Source organism: Aethalodelphis obliquidens, unplaced genomic scaffold (assembly GCF_003676395.1).
Source record: "Aethalodelphis obliquidens isolate GAN/ISIS:26980383/991018 unplaced genomic scaffold, ASM367639v1 scaffold98, whole genome shotgun sequence".
In the NCBI taxonomy this organism is placed as follows: Eukaryota; Metazoa; Chordata; class Mammalia; order Artiodactyla; family Delphinidae; genus Aethalodelphis; species Aethalodelphis obliquidens.
The window spans coordinates 603,852-623,531 of record NW_020838042.1 but is presented as its reverse complement, the minus strand read 5'-3'; the positions used below and the strand labels follow the sequence as shown (position 1 = coordinate 623,531).

At 40.3% G+C, this 19,680-nt stretch overlaps 1 protein-coding gene across 3 annotated transcripts in view; it reads left to right on the top strand.

Moving 5' to 3' along the window:
- The first annotated feature begins 2,762 nt into the window (after positions 1-2,762).
- Positions 2,763-19,680, top strand: part of TAB3 (TGF-beta activated kinase 1 (MAP3K7) binding protein 3) — a 101,355-nt gene continuing 84,437 nt past the window's right edge. For 2 of the 3 annotated variants that reach the window (XM_027096082.1, XM_027096081.1), the window contains exon 1: positions 2,770-3,087. The gene's annotated coding sequence lies outside the window, so the exon portion shown is untranslated. Of the gene's footprint in view, positions 3,088-19,680 lie in introns of all 3 variants that reach the window. The other variant, XR_003430666.1, reaches the window with a different exon arrangement.

Here is a 19,680-nt window from a genome sequence, read left to right as displayed (position 1 = left end):
GGAGAGCCAACCACGTATCTTTGGAGTTTGGAGAGCTGTGTTGATATAGACACTGCTGCCTGCTTCTTGCCAGAAGAATTCTGAAGGCAGGAAGCTTGCCGAGCAGCAGGGACAGGGTAGCATGTCTGTTGTTCAACATGGCCACGATTTGTGAGTTTTCCACAGATCAAGTGACTTTTGCAGAAAGCAAAAAAGCTTGAGCCTCTTGCTTGTGCTCTGCCGATGGATGAGGAGATACCAGAAGTAAGAAGTTCTGGGTATTCTACAAACGGCAGGAAGTGAGAAGAAGTTAGAAAAGCTTGATTCATATCAAACAACTGTGCCATGAGGAACGTGCTGAAGAATCATACTCACCCCATGAGAGAGCCAGCATTTGAATGCCTATCACATAGAAAGAACTGACAGCCTAGAGAGGACTTACAGCAGCATCAAAAAGTAAAAGAGACGAGGGGCTGAGGAGAGAGAGGCCCGATAGAAGAAAGAGCATCATTTGTGTCCTAGGATGTGCTATCAGATCTTCCCAGTGGGAGCCTAAGAAGAACGCCCAAATGAAACCAGGAGAGAGAGAGAGAGAGAGCTGACTTGAGACACCTGTCATATCCAGAGAGGACAAAGCTATCTCATGATTGTACCTGTAAAGCCATAATTTGCCCACCTCCATTCCCACCCTCTTATTCCCTAGAGGAGAAGAAACTGTGGTTAGCAAAACAGGGGAGGAGAAATAGAAGCCTAAGGAACAGAAAGATAAGGGTTATACCTGCTTCTTTGACTTCAAGCTCCTCACTGGGGGCAGGACCCAATTGGGAGAGGGAAGAAATAATTTTAAGTCAAGATCTGAGTTTTGATTATTTTCTGGGGCTGCTGGTTGTCCTCCCAACCTTTTTTCTAAAGTCAGAGAATTTTTAGCTAGGGACAAGACCGCTTAGAATGAGACCCCATTTCCCAGTCTACCCTGCGGGTAGATACAGTAATATGATTAAGTGATGTTAACAACCCACGGATAGTGCCCTTAAAGAAAATGGGTAGGCCTTCCTTTTCCTAATGACTGGAATGTCATGTGGTGCTGAGCCATTCTGGACCAAATATACTAGGATGGCAATCTAGGGATGGTGGGGCAAGAAGACAGAAGGAGACTAACTGCTCACTTTGTGGATAGAGCTGCTGTTCCACTTTTGCCATGTAATAAGCAGAAGTCTCAGTGCCATACTACAATACACATTTATTGCTTACTCATGGTTTTGTGAGTTGGCTGGGGCAGCTCTGTTTGGTGTGAAACCCTGAACTTGAAGCAGGTTTTCTACAAATGTTTTAACACACTAGTTCCCACTATGCGTGGGTGTGTGACAGGAGCGAATGGCTCCCTTTCTGACCACATCCAGCTTCTAAAATGAGTGGTTCTCAACACTGGAGCTGCTCTGCTTCAGAATGTGGGCCCGGTTCAGCTCTGCTTTATGTGTCTCATTCTCATTCCCAGGCTGCAGGGAGACTGGAAGCTCTCAGGACAGTGGCAGTTCCTTCCCATAGCAGCAGTTGGATGCAGTTTGCAGTTTTCCCCACACTTGCAGACACAGCATCTGGAGCCTCCCTCAGAGACACCAGCATCGGCAGATGCTGCTTCCTCCTCAGAGGTCTGAGTTTCAGCTCCACAAGGCCCCTGGTCTAAATATCTAAATTGTAATGACTGTAATAATCCCAACTGCTTTCCTTGGTTCCACTAGTTCTAGGCATAGTAGCTGCTTCCTTCAGTTGCTACCTCAACAATATATTAAGGGTTCTCTTCTTGCCTTTTTGGTTATATAATTATCAGTTCTTTATATTAACTTCTCTCCGTGAAAATACTGGAGGTGGTTTGTTTCCTGACATCACCCCGACTGATTCATTGGACTAAATCCCATGACTGTGAGACTCCCCTCAAGAATTTTCTCTTTGATAATTTCGTGACACCCCGCCTCCAATATCTGTCACTACTCTCTGTACTCATTTCTATCACAGAATTCACTGTACGGAACTGTCAGCATTGTTTTTTTCTCACCCATCTCCATCCTAGGCCAACAGATCCCTGAGGTCAGAGCACATCTGTTTCCTCAGTACCTGGCACATAGGAAACTCTGAAAAACAGAGGGTTTGAATGAATGAATAAATGAATGAGCGAGGAAAAATAAATCAGGAGCAGAAGCAGCTATTTTAGTATGAGATTTGGAGGCTCATGTAGTGCCAAAATGAAAGAGAAAGTTAGGTGGTGATGTGAGAAACAGGAGGGCTATGGTTGCATACAGCAAGCGAACCGACAACAGGATGAAGGGGCAGCTGAGACTTTGCAAAGAATACTCGGTGACAGGAAGAGTAGGGACAGGAAAGGGTTGGAGGACTCCCGGAGACGCCAAAGTGTGTAAGCTGTTCGTGCTCTGGAGGGATGACCAAGCCTTAAGGGACTTCTCTCACTTCGCCTCCGGGTCCCGCCCAATCCTTTCCCTGGTTTCGGTCCTGGTTGCTCCGCCCCCTCCTTCTCCGCCCCGCGCTTCCAGAGGAAACAGGTAAAACACGGAGAACTGGGTCCTATTTCAGGGGCTGCTCTGGGCATGCGTTCTCGTCCTTCCGCGCGCAGGCGCAATAACGTTCGCCTGGTGCTGCACGTTTCCGATATGGGGTAGCGTTTGCTGTGAAGTCAGCTTAGGTTACCCTCATTGACCGCCTTTCCTGTGGGTCCCCGCCCTCCCGTGGTTGTGGGGGAAACCTCGCGAGATCGCCATCGGCAGTCCCCCGGCGGCGCCATCTTTGTGCCTGGCGAGCGACGGCGCTCGATGCGAACCCTGAAGCCGGAGGTTCGCTTGCCAAGCTCTCGCCGAGACCGGATCCAGGAAACACGAGGCGGGTCTCGGTGGGCGGCGCGCCTTGAAGGAGGAGGGAGGAAAGGGGGCGGCGGCGGCGGCGGCTGCTCCTCCTCTCACCGGACCCGGGCCCCGCGCAGCGCGCACCCAAGGGGGGGGTCGGGCGGAGAAGTGACGCTGGGGCCGGACCCCCGTGGGAGCTGGCGACTGGCGCGAGGGCAAGGCGGCGGCAGCGGCGGACGGGGAGCAGCGGCTGCGGGTGAGTGTCCGTGAGGAGGCCCGGCACCTGCCCGAGCCGGGGCGTCGGGGCTGGCCCTGGGGTCGTCCCGGTGACCCCTCTCCCGGGCGCTGGGCGTGTGCCGGTCTGCGGGTGTCCCGAGGGCTCGTCTCGGCCTGGGGCTGCGGCGGACTCCGGGAAATGCGGGGTTTGCCGGAGGTTTGCGCAGGGCCTGACGCGCCCGCGCCCTCCCGGGACGCCCCTGGAGGCCGAGGAGAGAGGGAGTGGCCGGGGGCCTGGGTTGGCTTTCGCCCCCCGAGCCGAGAGGGATGATGTCGTTCCTCGCCGGACCCTGGGCATTACAAGTAGTGAACCTCTGTGGACTGGTTTCAAGCCCCAGCAAAGCGCTTGGGAATGAAGACTAGCAGCACCAAGGTTGGGGTTGTCGAGGGTGTTGAGACCTGGGAATGGTTAGTAGTGATAGTAGTAATTGTTCTGAAAGAGGTTTGCAATGATTGTTGGCAGGTGTGGAGTAAGGCGAAGATACTGTTGACGTTCATTTAAAGATCACACAAGCAGTCCTCTGAGGTCCAACAACAGATTAGAGTTATTCCCAGGTGGAATTCTATAGTTTAGTGCTGTGTGCCGGCTTATTAAGGTGCCTAAAAGCAGAATTTGGGGGGATGGGATGGGGGACAAGGTGGGTTATAAAGTAAGCTGCATATAAAGTCAGAAGTTCATACCGTTGATGCAAAGCATTTATGTCCTTACTGAAACGTAATTTATTTAAATTGCTTAAGAAAACTTGTCACCTTTGGTCCAGACGGGGCTTATCAATTCCATGTTCATCAGCAACGTTTGTCAACCAGACAACAATTTTGGCGTGTGATGTATTTAGTTCTGGTGTGTAAAAGAACAAGAATGAATGGGAAAGAAGAAGAATTTGACAAACTTAGCTTCTTTTCCACACTTTAGTGAAGGTAAATATTACATATGTGATTTTTATCTTAATATTTGACCGAACGTAATAATCTGTGTTCTGTCGCTCTGAATTTTCTCCCACATGTTTCTTTGACACACTGTCAACACACTGTACAGTTTGTGTTGGAGCAAAGGGAGCTAACATTGAGTATTCAGGCACTGGGCTTGGTGGGTTACGTATGTTTGCATTTAATCCTCATAGCTACCCTGTGCTAAAGATGTTATCTTTGTTGTACAGATAAACACTAACCTCCAGTATTCTTCAGTAACTTTTCTGAGTAGGTCATATAGCTGGTAAATTGTGGAGCTAGAACCCAAACTCATGTGTGTCTGATTCTAGAATATGTGATTTTTCTACTATACTCTGCATAAGTGTATGTGCTGATTAATACATATTTTATGAAAATGGAAATTTTTGTTACAAAGAAACCTTTCAATTCTGTTGGTAATCTTGAAAGCGTTCAGTGTCCTTGGCTGAAGATAATCTCATTTTTTTTTCTTTGCAGATTTTTCCATTTTCTAGCCAGAGGTTAACATTTTAGCAGAAGTCTGCTGATTAGTGAGGATTCCTAGTAGTCGGTAGTGACCTATCTGAAATTCAGATGTTTTCAGTATCTTTGCCTTCAGTTTCAGCATGCCCAGGATACTTCAAAGATCAGATATCTTGTTTATTCTGGTCCTGAGTAGCTTTTCAAATTATATTACTAAAATAAAATATGAACTGTTTATAAGGATTTGAATTTGCTTTATCATAACTTGGAGGTTTACGCACACCTACCCACCCACCCACCTTCTCCAGCAAGTGAAGTACTTGATAGCAGATGTTTTTCTTCTCTTTAATTTAGTACAGAGGTTTTGGACCCAGTTTGTGGTTTGCAGAAAATACAGCAGCTGTTCTGGGATCCAGCATAATCTTTTATGGGGCTAGGGAGTGAAAGACCTGAGACGTTGGTGAAACAGTAGAAACATCTTCCCAGTGCATGGTCATTGGTCACTTTTGTCCCCCACTGGTCTCTGCTCTTGCATCTTTGACTTGATGCTGAACTTGCCTACCTGGCCATTATCTCTGCTCAAGAGAGAGTTCAACTGGAAGAGTAGCTGCTGAAAGCTGAAATTAAAAAAAAAAAAGAATGCTAAGTGCTGGCACTCATCCTCTACCAGGTCATTTGGTTAGGTTTACCTGTCGAATTAATTATCCCTGGCTGGAAGTTCTAGAAACATGGGCATAAGAGGCTGGAAGAAAAAACAGTCCTGTGCTCCTCAGGACGCATCTGCTTATGTTTTATGGAGTTTAGAGCTTTGCTTGAAATGTAATATCTTGAAATCCTCACGGGCGATGTTTGGTAATGAAAGAGCAAGTTTTTCATAATAGTTATACTCCCAAGAAAGGGTTAAATATATTCCTTACTTGTGAAGGTGATTACCGTATTTGGGCTACTGAGGTGAAAAAGTCAACAAATGATAATGTAACTGAGTGCTCACCAAGTAAATAAAAAAGCCTTTCTGAAATGATTTATATTGCCACTATATAAAGAAAAGACACCAGGAGATTGTCTCATATGTATTTAGAAGTTTATTTTCATACCTTCCTTATAATAAGCCTCAGTTTATTATCATGACCACAAATGTTCATTTATCTAAAAGTGAAATGGTCCTATGAAATTTCTGAAACTGTCAAAATGAATTAATCCTAAATATTTAAGAACATTTATTATAGTTTAATTTATTGGCAGTTCTATTAATTTATTTGTCTGACCCTCTAACATCCCACTTCTCTCCTGCTTCAAATTTCTCTCCTTCCTCTGCTTCCTCTCTTTCTGGTGCTGTTCCTGCTGGTATCTGGAGCTTTCCATTAGTTCTCAATTGACACTGAAGTCTTCGGCAGAATCAATGATGACGAGGAGGGCAAGGAAACTTCTCTGAGTCCACTCCCCTTCTCCAAACCCTTGTGCTCTAGGAGGTCAAGAGGGACCCGGACAGGAGCCCTTTACCCACTCCATTCTCTCTTGCAAAGGAGAATGAGAGTAGCCAGAGAGAGGGAGGCAGTGTCAAGACCCTTGCCACGGCTTCTTTTCCTTCTCTCTCTGAAGCATTAAGGAGGAAAGTTTGTAAAAGCCCATCTGCTGCAGGAGTAGCCACTGTTCCCTCATTGTCTTCTGCAGCCCACCCCGACCCTCACACACTTTTTCCTTGCTCCTTTAGCTGCCATCCCACCATTCATCCTTTATTCCCAAGTAGGTCGTGCCTTCCTCATCCCAGGATCTCCTTCCACTACAGCTCTACCTTTTTGTCCTTCTAACTCTGAAGGCTGATGCACTGTCGACTGCCCTCTTTCATGCCTTTCCTCCTCCTTGGCCTTGATCATGGAAGCCTAGGCCTGTGGTCCTAGGGGAGCTGACTCCCAGTTAGAGGAGGGAAGGATTCTTTTTTACTTCCAAGGCTTATTGGGGCAGGGATATTCTTTTATTCTAAGTTGACTGTTAAATGGGTTTTCCCATAGAAACATTGCCCATGCAGGTTTGGTATTTTATTATACCTGTAACCTTATGGATGTTTAAGCTTTAGTGGACTAGCTTGGAAATCTGGCACCTTAGATCTTTGTTTCCTGGGAAGGCAAGTTCTGAGGTTCAAGTAGGTGATTTAAAAAACAGCTTGTGCTTCAGAAGTTGTTAGGGGTTGCATGCTTTTTGTTAATTACTCATGGGCTGGTAGGGAGCACAGGTTAAGCTATCCAAAATTATCTGTTATGTGGATCAGGTGGCTCTTCTGGGAGATAAACGGTTAGTCTTTTTAGATGGTCAGTGGAGAATTTCTGAATTTAGGCACATGTTTTGAAATACAATTGAAGTTCAGTCTATCCCAGGTTAATGTTTGTGGTGAATGTTTGTCCTTAGAGCAGATGTTACAGTGTTGTGGAAAAAACAGAATTTTTCTTTGTCATAAAAGGAATATCTTGTTCCCGCTATTTCTTGCTGCTGTTCTCAAACTTTTCAAGGGTATTGGAACTCCTACAGTTATTTTACCCAAGTTTACTTAGTGGTAAACATGGACAGTGTTTTATTTTAATCAAAAGATTTTAAAGTAAAGTTTTATTAGTTTGTTGTTGAAGTTGCATGCTGTTACCACCGTTTGTATGGTTCAAACAATTGAGGGATTTCAAAGTGATAAAAGCAAAGCAAAATACATTTAGAATTTGTTATCCATAAATGTGTTCAGTCTTAGCTTGGTTGAAGGACATATTTCTAATAAAAGGCGAGATGGGACCATTTTTTTTGGTCTCCAAACCAATCTTGTTTAAAAATGAATTTGAGTTAAGTACTGTTTATTTTAAGAGTTTACTAGATTATTTAATTACACACAGATTGCAGTGGTTAAAAATAAAATCTCTAGGGGTAAAATGCTCAAATGTTCAGATCTTACTTTTGACACTAACTAGCTCTGTGATCTTGGGCAAGTTGCTTAATCTCTGACCTGTTTCCTCATTTTTGAAGTTGGGATAGTGTAATGTCTACCTCACAGGATTTTCATGACGATTAAATGAGATGTACAGTATGTAGAACATGCCTAGCAATGGTAAATGCTCAAAAAGAGTTAGTTTTTCTTGCTATTATTACTACTTTGTCATCATCATTATTACTGCTGCTATTACTACTTTAGCTACCTTCTGACATAACACCCCTTCTGTTGTGGGGGTGTGTGTGTGTGTGTAAGATATATTTATTTGTTAATAATTTTTAAATGCAAAGCTTAGGGGGGGCCAGGGAGAGCAGTATATTCATTGCTGGATACATCCAAAATTGGCCGTAGTGCAGGAAATTCATAAAATATTAAACTAATTTTTTTCAGTAACACCATTCCTATTATGTTAGGTATAAGGAACTGTGCCACTTTGACGTTATGAGCAAAACTGGATTATTTTAGTAATCACAGTCTTTATTAAAATTTGTTTAACTATAAGGCCAGAGCCTGTGTAGACAGAGCCTTAATTTCTAAATGGTTAAGACTTTCTTTTAGGAAGTCAGCACCATTTTCCCACAGAAATAATGTCACATATGGCCTTTAGATTCTCAGGCCAGCCCAGCATATCTGAATTTGAAGACTGATAGTACTATAAAAGCTAACTTCTATGTATAACAGTGTCTCAACAAGAATCTGCACTGAGTGCATCAGGTACTTAAAGATTATGAACACAATCTTGAAGATGGCGTGGTGGGGTCACATTCCTTCACGATTCCAGCAAGCACTCCCAAGCCTTGGGCAGAGGGCTTTCTTCTGGTGGAGGCTAAGGACAGGGTAAGTAGTGGGACCTGGTCTCTAGAAGGCAGGAGCTTTTTCCTGGCTTGGCTCCTCAAGAAGCTGTGTAGTGTAGTGGTTGCCAGTGTAGTGGTTGCCCTCGGTCTCTGTTCCATCACTTACAGAACTTCTCATGTGTAAAGTGTAGATATAAGTACTGCCTATTTTACAAGGTTCTTGGGAGGATTAAATGTGTTAATATATATAAAGCAGTTAAAACAGTAGCTGGCCCATTGGTGAGTGCATGAGAAATGTTATATATATATTATTAACCTTTACTGTTTTAGGACTGCCAGAATACCCCTCTCTACTTGGCTGTCCACTGGCCATATCTGTTGTACTTAATATTTATTTATTTATTTGTTTGTTTATTTGGCTGCGCCGGGTCTTAGTTGCAGCATGTGGGAACTTTAGTTGCGGCATGTGGGATCTAGTTCCACGACCAGGGATCGAACCCGGATCCCCTGAATTGGGAGTGCAGACTCTTAGCCACTGGACCAATAGAGGGAAGTCCCTCTTTTTTTTTTTTTTGTAGTACGCGGGCCTCTCACTGCTGTGGCCTCTCCCGCTGTGGAGCACAGGCTCCGGACGCGCAGCCTCAGCGGCCATGGCTCACGGGCCCAGCCGCTCCACCGCACGTGGGATCCTCCCCGACCGGGGCACGAACCCACGTCCCCTGCACCGGCAGGCAGACTCTCAACCACTGCGCCACCAGAGAAGCCCGGAAGTCCCTTTTTTGTACTTAAATAGGATTATTCTCCTCCCTTTCCACTGAGAAATAGTTTCATACCTTTTCATTTTCATCCCTGCCTAAAGTAAGCATCTTTTTTTGTGTGTGTGTTTTTGGCTTTTCTGGGGTTTATTTTATGTAGTAATATTGGAGAAATAGGTGGCATTTAAAGAGTCCCTTCTGGGAACCTCTCCTCATCCCCTTTTTAGGCTTTGTAGGGATGTGGAGACAACATTGCTTGAAGATACTGACTGTGGACATGTGATTGGGTCAGAATTGAGGTGCAAACTTTTGACTTTTGGTAGTTCTCACTGAGTTATTTTTTAAAAAAATAGGCAAAAATAGTACAGAATTCCATATGCCTTTCATCCAGGTATACACAGTGATGGTATGTTTGTCAAAACTAAGACACTAACATTGGTATATTATTATTAGCTAAACTGATTTTATTTGATTTCACTAGTTTTCCCACTAATGTCCTTTTCTGTTTTAGGATCCATTTGATGGTACCATGTTGCATTTAGTTGTTAGGTCATTTTTAATCTTTAGTGAATAAGTTTCTGTGGCCATAAAACCATTTTGTGATGTAAGCTTTCTGCAGATCCTCAAAAGGCCAGGTGTTTCCCCTGGGGTTGGCAACTTCAGGGAGTCATCTTGGCACTGAACTTTATAGTTTGAAATAAGAGGAGTCCTGTGATAGAGGAAAGAATGCTATGGTGTTAGGGTGAGATTGAAGCATTTTTATAATTGAAAAATATGTTGGACTAAATGGGTTTTATGTACTGTTCACTTTTGGTGGATTTAGCTTCAAAGTGACAAGACATTCTTTTTAAAATGTTAAAGATATATAAAAAGCATGCTTTATATTGGATGTAGAAGCTAACTGGAATGAATTGCAGAAAGTACTTATAATTTTGATTGAGAAATTAATATTAAGTTAGGACAATAATTTGTTACTAATTTAGCACATTTGTTTATATGTGTTGGCTTCAGTTTGTGGTCGTGATTGATTTTATTTTGTCTTTTTCAGGGTACCGTATGCTATAGGTGCCATTGTCATTCTAAATTGTGACATATGCCTTAAGATTGATGTCACAGTCATCACTTAGTGTAAACAGAAAGTTATCTGTTAGGTTGCACATCATGAGCTTTACTTTAGAAAGTCTTATCTTTTCTGCCCCAGAAATAGGTTTTGGCTATTAGTCATGGATGGCAAAGAAATTAATTTTGAGTTGGTAAAATTTGGATGAAAATGTTTCAGTTGAATATGGTATGTGTTGAGGGACACTGTCAGTAAACAAGTACTCTTGGTGGGTGGAAATCCCCTAGTACTTAGAGAAAATTGGCAGAGGGGAGAACTTAATTAAATAGTTTCAGTTGTTTCTACTTATCAAGAGCTGCTTATGACGTTGAACAAATCACCCAACTTCAAAGGACAAGGGTTTCTTCGTTTGTATATAAAATTAGGAGATTTGACTAGATGTGTGAATCTATTCATTTCTAAGATTTGAAACCCTTTTATTTAATAGAAACCTACTGTATAGCACAGGGAACTATATTCAATATCCTGTGATAAACCATAATGGAAAAGAATGTGGGAAAAAAAGAAAAAAAAAGAATGTGAAAAAGAATGTGTGTGTATATATATATATATATATATATATCACTGAATCACTTTGCTGTACTGCAGAAATTAACACAACATTGTAAATCAACTGTACTTGAATAAAATAAATTAAAAAAAACCCTATAAGGTCAATTTGCTTATCTTGGATCTTTATGAATCAGCATTAGTCACTAATCTAGGTATAAATCAGTTTATCTTTCAGCGTTCAAATAGTTTCAAACCATTGTTACTGTAAGTTTGAGAGTCTCTAGTTGGTTTGACAGCTCTATCAATATTTTTTGGTAATTAGCATGTTGTCTAATACCTGCTTTTTTAGTTTTTGTTAAGTTATTTAATTTCTGTGCTTTGACCTGAAGTAGTGGACTTCAAACTTTTTTGCTCTCATATCCCCTAACCAATTTTGAAAAATAGGTACTCTTTCACACTTAAAAAATTATTAAAATTTAATATATTTACAGAAAGTACACATCAAAAAATTATTAAAATTTAATATATGTACAGAAAGTACACATCAGTAGTGAACAGTTTAGTGAATTTTCACAAACTGAGCACACTTGTGTACCAGCAGCCAGATCAAAAAAGTGAACATGACCAGCCACTTTCAGAAGCCCCTTTTGTTTGCCCTTTTGGTCACTTGCCGCCCTATCATCCCCCCACCGTTTCCATGACTTTTTTTTCTTAATTTAATTTTATTTATTATTTTATTTTTGGCTGCATTGGGTCTGCGTTGCTGCACGAGGGCTTTCTCTAGTTGCGGCGAGTGGGGGCTACTCTGTTGTGGTGCGCGGGCTTCTCATTGCAGTAGCTTCTCTTGTTGCAGAGCACGGGCTCTAGGCGCGCGGGCTTCAGTAGTTGTGGCATGCGGGCTCTAGAGTGCAGGCTCAGTAGTTGTGGCACACGGACTTAGTTGCTCTGCGGCATGTGGGATCTTCCCGGACCAGGGATTGAACCCGTGTCCCCTGCATTGGCAGGTGGATTCTTAACCACTGCGCCACCAGGGGAGCCCTTCCCTGACTTTTAACATCAAAGATTAGGTTTGCCTACTTTTGTATTTTATATAAATGGAATCCTACTGTACTCTCTTTTGCAGCATTATGAATGTGAGATTTATCTGTATTGTATATAGTTGTTAACTATTCCTTCTCATTACTGTATATTTCATTATGTGAATATATCATTCTGTTGTTGATGGGTATGTAGGTAGGTCTCAGTTTTTGGAGAATGTCTTTGTTGACCTTGGAGTGGGCAAAGATTTCTTAAACAGGACTTTTTCAATGATACATATTTGTTTTAGAGTTGTGACTAGAGAAAGAATGAGAAAACTGGCTTACTTTAATACAGGCATCTAAACAATTTTGAAAATATTAATATATAGTAAAAATCTTTTAGTCTGTAAATCTTAGGGAAAGTGTCAGATTTAAAACTAGATCTAGGTGACTGAGGTTTGTGCTTTTATAACTGTTTTGGGTGGTATTCCTTCAGAAATGTGTCATGTACTCCCTTGCCTATTTTGACTTGCTGATTTGTAGAAGTTCTTTACTGTATGCTAGAAATGAGCCCTCACTCACTGCAGGGGCATGCTTTTTCATTTTTAATGTGTCTTCTGATAAACCAAAGTTTTAAATTTTAATGTAGTCTGATTTATCAGTGTTTTATGTTTAAACTAGACATCAGGTTCGGTTTAAAATATCCTTTCCTATCCCAAGGTCTTGAAGATATTCTCTGTCATCTTCCAGAAACTTTATTGTTTTAGCCTTCTTATATAGGTCTAACATCTACCTGAAAGTAATTTTTGTGCATCGTGTGAGGAAGAGGACAATATTCCTTTTTTCCACATGGATAGCTAATTGGCCCAGCACACTGTCTTTTCCCTACTGTTGTCAAGAATCAGATATTCCTGTGTCTCTGGTTGTGTTACTTGGCTGTCCTGTTCCATTGGTCCTTGCACTGATACCACACTGTCTTCTTTACTGTAGGTTTGTCGTAAGTCTTGATGTTCAGTAGAACAAGCTCTTCCACCCAATTGTCCTTTGAGAGCATCTTGGCTATTCTTGGCCCTTTGCACATTTATGTGAATTTTAGTATCATATTGGAACTTCCCACACATCACACATACACACACTGACACAACATACCGAGGGATTTTGACTGAATTTGCATGGAATCTATAGAGCAATTTAGGAAGAATTGACATCTTTATCATGTTGCTTTCTAATTCATGAACATGATATACCACTCCATTTATTTAGGTCCTCTTTAATTTTTCTCAGTAATGTTTATAATTTTCTCCAAAAGTCATTCACAACTTTTGAAAGTTTTATTCCTAGATCTTGATACTTTTTGATATTGTAAGTTTTTATAGATTTCATTTGTTTATAAAAATACAATTGACTTTTGTATATCAAGCTTGTATCTATCAGTTGTGCTAAACGTTTATTACTTTCAGGAATTTATCTTTTAGAATCTTGTTTTTTCCTTTCAAACTGTGACAATTTTGTTTCTTAGTGTTCTGACTAGTACTTATATTATAAGATAAACTAAGTGAATAGAAGTGGTAGTAGAGGGCAGTATTTTCTAGTTCCCTTTCTCAAGGGGAAAACTTTCAACATTTCTACTCTAAATATGATACTTGGTGTAATTTTTTACCTGTAACTCTATTGAAGTTTCATTCTGTTTGTGGTTTGGTAAGAGCTCATATCATGAGTGATACTCGATTTTATCAAATGCTTTTCCTATTGTTAATATATTATTTTACTTCTCGAATCAAATTATATCGATAGATTTCCTAATGCCAAATCAACTTTGCATTCCAGGAATAAACCCAATTTGGTCATTATCACATTTTCCTCTTACTTAACATAGGAACTTTGTACCTTTGTTCTTGAGTCAGATTGGCCTCTAATTTTGTTTTATTGTCCAGTTTTGGCGGACTTGTAAAAAGAGTTAAGGAAGGTACCTGTTATTTCTTTTAAAAAATTTATTTTTTCTATTTATTTAAACTAAAACAAAACAAGTTCACCCATTTCTTCCACTCCCACCTCTTGCAATCACAAATCTGTTTTCTGTATCTATGAGCTTTTTTTTTCTTTTTAAGATTCTGCAAATAATAGAGACTATATGATGTTGCATATAATAGAGACCATATGATATTTTCTTCCTCTGACTTTTTTCACTTAGCATAACGCCCTTGAAGAGCCCTTGAGGTCCATCCATGTTGTCACAAATGGCAAGGTTTCATTCTTTTCTAAGGCTGAATAATACACCACAGTTTCCTTTATCCATTTATTCCTTGATGGACCCTTAGGTTGTTTCCATATTTTGGCTATTTTATAATTTATATAATGCTGCAGTGAACATGGGGGTGCATATAGCTTTCCAAATTAGTGTTCTTGTTTTCTTTAGATAAATACCCAAACATGGAATTGCCGGATTGTATGGTAGTTCTATTTTTGATGTTTTTGAGGAACCTCCATACTGTTTTCCATAGTGGCTGCACCAATTTACATTACCACCAACAGTACACAAGGGTTCCCTTTTCTCACATCCTTGCTAGCACTTGTTATTTCTTGTCTTTTTGATAATAGTCATTCTGAGAGGTGTGAGGTGGTATCTCATTGCGGTTTTGATATGCATTTCCCTGATAATTAGTGATGTTAAGCACCTTTTCATGTACCTTTTGGCCATCTATATGTCTTCTTTGAAAAAATGTCCATTCACATCTACCCATTTTTTTTTTTTTTTTTTGCGGTACGCGGGTCCCTCACTGTCGCGGCCTCTCCCGCTGCGGAGCACAGGCTCCGGACGCGCAGGCTCAGCGGGCCCACGGGCCCAGCCGCTCCGCGGCACGCGGGATCCTCCCAGACCAGGGCACGAACCCGTATCCCCCGCATCGGCAGGCGGACTCTCAACCACTGCGCCACCAGGGAAGCCCTACCCATTTTTTAATCAGATTGTTTCTTTTCCTGTGGAGTTGTGTGAGTTTTTTGTATATTTTGAATATTAGTCCGTTATCAGATGATTTGAAAATATTTTCTCCCATTCTGTAGGTTGCCTTTTCATTTCTTGATGTTTCCTTCACTGTGCAGAAGCGTTTTTGGTTTGATGTAATCTCACTTGTTTAGTTTTGCTTTTGTTGCCTTGGCTTTTGGTGTCAGATCCAAACAATGATCACCAAGACCTATGTCAGGGAGCTTACTGCCTGTGTTTTCTTCTAGGAGTTTTATGGTTTTGGGTCTTACAGTCATGTCTTTATTCTATTTTGAGTTAATTTTTGGGTATAGTGTAACATAGTGGTCCGTTTTTTTGTTTTGCATGTGGCTGTCCAATTTTCCCAACACCATTTATTGAAGAGACTCATTTTCCCATTGTATATTCTTGGCTCCTTTGTCATAAATTAGTTGATCCTATATGTGTGGGTTTATTTCTGGACTCTCTGTTCTGTACCATTGATCTATGTGTCTGTTTTTATGCCAATTCCATACAGTTTTTTTTTAAAATTAAATTATGACTTTGATATTCATCCTATCCTCAACTCTGAGGTCCTTTTCAACGGTACCACCACTATGTATATCAGGACAGCTAAACTCAAAGCAGTCCCTGAAAAACAGCACAAAGACCCAAGTCCGAAACAGAGGTCACAGGGTGGGAGTGGAGGAGTGCCTAAGCCATTTTTCAGGACGTGTATTACTTTTTTTTTTTTTTAACATCTTTATTGGAGTATAACTGTTTTACAATGATGTGTTAGTTTCTGCTTTATAATAAAGTGAATCAACTATACATATATCCCCATATCTCCTCCCTCTTGCGTCTCCCTCCCTCCCACGCTCCCTATCCCACCCCTCTAGGTGGGCACAAAGCACCGAGCTGATCTCCCTATGCTACGTGGCTGCTTCCCACTAGCTATCGTTTTACATTTGGTGGTATATGTAAGTCCATGCCACTCTCTCACTTCGTGCCAGATTACCCTACCCTCTCCCCATGTCCTCAAGTCCATTCTCTATGTCTGCATCTTTATTCCTGTCCTGCCCCTAGGTTCTTCAGAACCTTTTTTTTTTTTTAACATTCCATATATATGTGTTAGCATACGGAATTTGTTTTTCTCTTTCTGACTTACTTCACTCTGTATGACAGACTCTAGGTCCATCCACCTCACCACAAATAACTCACTTTCGTTTCTTTTTATGGCTGAGTAATATTCTATTGTATATATGTGCCACATCTTCTTTATCCATTCGTCTGTGGATGGACACTTAGGTTGCTTCCATGCCCTGGCTATCGTAAATAGAGCCGCATTGAACATTTTGGTACATGACTCTTTTTGAATTATGGTTTTCTCAAGGTACATGCCCAGTAGTGGGATTGCTGGGTCGTACGGTAGTTCTATTTTTAGTTTTTTAAGGAACCTCCATACTATTCTCCATAGTGGCTGTATCAATTTACATTCCCACCAGCAGTGCAGGAGGGTTCCCTTTTCTCCACACCCTCTCCAGCATTTTTGTTTGTAGATTTTTTGATGATGGCCATTATGAATGGTGTGAGGTGACACCTCATTGTAGTTTTGACTTGCACTTCTCTAATGATTAGTGATGTTGAGCATTCTTTCATGTGTTTGTTGGCAGTCTGTATATCTTCTTTGGAGAAATGTCTATTTAGTTCTTCTGCTTATTTTTGGATTGGGTTGTTTGTTTTTCTGATATTGAGCTGCATGAGGTGCTTGTAAACTTTGGAGATTACTCCTTTGTCAGTTGCTTCATTTGCAAATATTTTCTCCCATTTTGAGAGTTGTCTTTTGGTCTTGTTTATGGTTTCCTTTGCTGTGCAAAAGCTTTGAAGTTTCATTAGGTCCCATTTGTTTATTTTTGTTTTTATTTCCATTTCTCTAGGAGGTGGGTCAAAAAGGATCTTGCTGTGATTTATGTCATAGAGTGTTTTGCCTATGTTTTCCTCTAAGAGTTTTATAGTGTTTGGCCTTGCATTTAGGTCTTTGATCCATTTTGAGTTTACTTTTGTGTATAGTGTTAGGGAGTGTTCTAACTTCATTCTTTTACATGTCGCTGTCCAGTTTTCCCAGCACCACTTACTGAAGAGGCTGTCTTTTATCCTTTGTATATTTGTGCCTCCTTTATCAAAAATAAGGTGATCATATGTGTGTGGGTTTATCTCTGGGCTTTCTGTCCTGTTCCATTGATCTGTATTTCTGCTTTTGTGCCAGTACCATATTGTCTTCATTACTGTAGCTTTGTAGTATAGCCTGAAGTCAGGGAGCATGATTCCTCCAGCTCCATTTTTCTTTCTGAATATTGCTTTGGCTGTTCGGGGTCTTTTGTGTTTCCGTACAAATTGTGAAATTTTTTGTTCTAGTTCTGTGAAAAATGCCATTGGCAGTTTGATAGGGATTGCATTGCATCTGTAGATTGCTTTGGGTAGTACAGTCATTTTCACAGTGTTGATTCTTCCAATCCAAGAACATGGTATATCTTTCCATCTGTTTGTATCATCTTTAATTTCTTTCATCAGTTTCTTATCTTTTTCTGCCTACAGTTCTTTTGTCTCCTTAGATGGGTTTATTCCTCGGTATTTTCTTCTTTTTGTTGCAGTCGTAAAGGGGAGTGTTTCCTTAATTTCTCTTTCAGATTTTTCATCAGTGTATAGGAATGCCAGAGATTTCTGTGCATTAATTTTGTATCCTGCTACTTTACCACATTCATTGATTAGCTCTAGTAGTTTTCTGGTGGCATATTTAGGATTCTCTATGTATAGTATCATGTTATCTGCAAACAGTGACAGCTTTACTTCTTCTTTTCTGATTTGGATTCCTTTTATTACTTCTCTGATTCCTGTGGCTAAAACTTGCAAAACTATGTTGAATACTAGTGGTGAGAGTGGACAACCTTGTCTTGTTTTGATCTTAAAGGGAATGGTTTCAGTTTTTCACCATTGAAAACGAAGTTGGCTGTGGGTTTGTCATATATGGCCTTTATTATGTTGAGGAAAGTTCTCTCTATGCCTACTTTCTGCAGGGTTTTTATCATAAAGGGGTGTTGAATTTTGTCAAAAGCTTTCTCTGCATCTATTGAGATGATCATATGGTTTTTCTCCTTCAATTTGTTAATATGGTTTATCACATTGATTGATTTGCGTATATTGCAGAATCCTTGCATTCCTGGAATAAACCCCACTTGATCATGGTATATGATCCTTTTAATGTGCTGTTGGATTCTGTCTGCTAGTATTTTGTTGAGGATTTTTGCATCTATGTTCATCAGTGATATTGGCCTGTAGTTTTCTTTCCTTGTGACATCTTTGTCTGGTTTTGGTATCAGGGTGATGGTGGCCTTGTAGGATTAGTTTGGGAGTGTTCCTCCCTCTGCTATATTTTGGAAGTGTTTGAGAAGGATGGGTGTTAGCTTTTCTCTAAATGTTTGATAGAATTCGCCTGTGAAGCCATCTGGTCCTGGGCTTTTGTTTGTTGGAAGATCTTTAATCACAGTTTCCATTTCCGTGTTTGTGATTGGTCTGGTTATATTTTTTATTTCTTCCTGGTTCAGTCTCGGAAGATTGTGCATTTCTAAGAATTTGTCCATTTCTTCCAACTTGTCTATTTTATTGGCATATAGTTGCCTGTAGTAATCTTTCATGATTCTTTGTATTTCTGCAATGTCAGTTGTAACTTCTTTTTCATTTCTAATTCTATTGATTTGAGTCTTTTCCCTTTTTTTCTTGATGAGTCTGGCTAATGGTTTATTCATTTTGTTTATCTTCTCAAAGAATCAGCTTTTAGTTTTATTGATCTTTGCTCTCCTTTCCTTCATTTCTTCATTTCTGATCAGATCTTTATGCTTTCTTTCCTTCTGCTAAGTTGGGGGGTTTTTGTTCTTCTTTCTCTAATTGCTTTAGATGTAAGGTTAGGTTGTTTATTTGAGATATTTCTTGTTTCTTGAGGTAGGATTGTATTGCTATAAACTTCCCTCTTAGAACTGCTTTTGCTGCATCCCATAGGTTTTGGGTCGCCATGTTTTCATTGTCATCTGTTTCTAGGTATTTATTGATTTCCTCTTTGATTTCTTCAGTGATCTCTTGATTATTAAGTAGTGTATTGTTTAGCCTCCATGTGTTTGTATTTTTTACAGATTTTTTTCCTGTAATTGATAGCTAGTCTCATAGTGTTGTGGTTGGAAAAGATACTTGATACGATTTCAGTTTTCTTAAATTTACCAAGGCTTGATTTGTGACCCAAGATATGATCTATCCTGGAGAATGTTCCATGAGTACTTGAGAAGAAACTGTATTCTGTTGATTTTGGGCAGAATGTCCTATAAATATCAACTAAGTTATTTCTTTTTAATGTATGATTTAAAGCTTGTGTGTCCTTATTTATTTTCATTTTGGACGATCTGTCCATTGGTGAAAGTGGGGCGTTAAAGTCCCCTACTATGATTGTGTTACTCTCGATTTCCCCTTTTATGGCTGTTAGCATTTGCATTATGTATTGAGGTGCTCCTGTGTTGGGTGTATAAATATATACAACTTTTATATCTTCTTCCTGGATTGATCCCTTGATCATTATGTAGTGTCCTTCTTTGTCTCTTGTGATAGTCTTTATTTTAAAGTCTATTTTGTTTGATATGAGAATTGCTGCTCTAGCTTTCTTTTGATTTCCATTTGCATGGAATATCTTTTTCCATCTTCTCACTTTCAGTCTGTATGTGTCCCTAGATCTAAAGTGGGTCTCTTATAGACAGCATATATATGGGTCTTGTTTTTGTATCCATTCAGCCAGTCTTATGTCTTTTGGTGGGACCATTTAATCCATTTACATTTAAGGTAATTATCGGTATGTATGTTCTTATTACCATTTTCTTAGTTGTTTTAAGTTTGTTATTGTAGGTCTTTTACTTCTCTTATGTTTCTTGCCTAGAGAAGTTCCTTTAGCATTTGTTGTAAAGCTGATTTGGTGGTGCTGAATTCTCCTAGATTTTGCTTGTCTGGAAAGGTTTTAATTCCT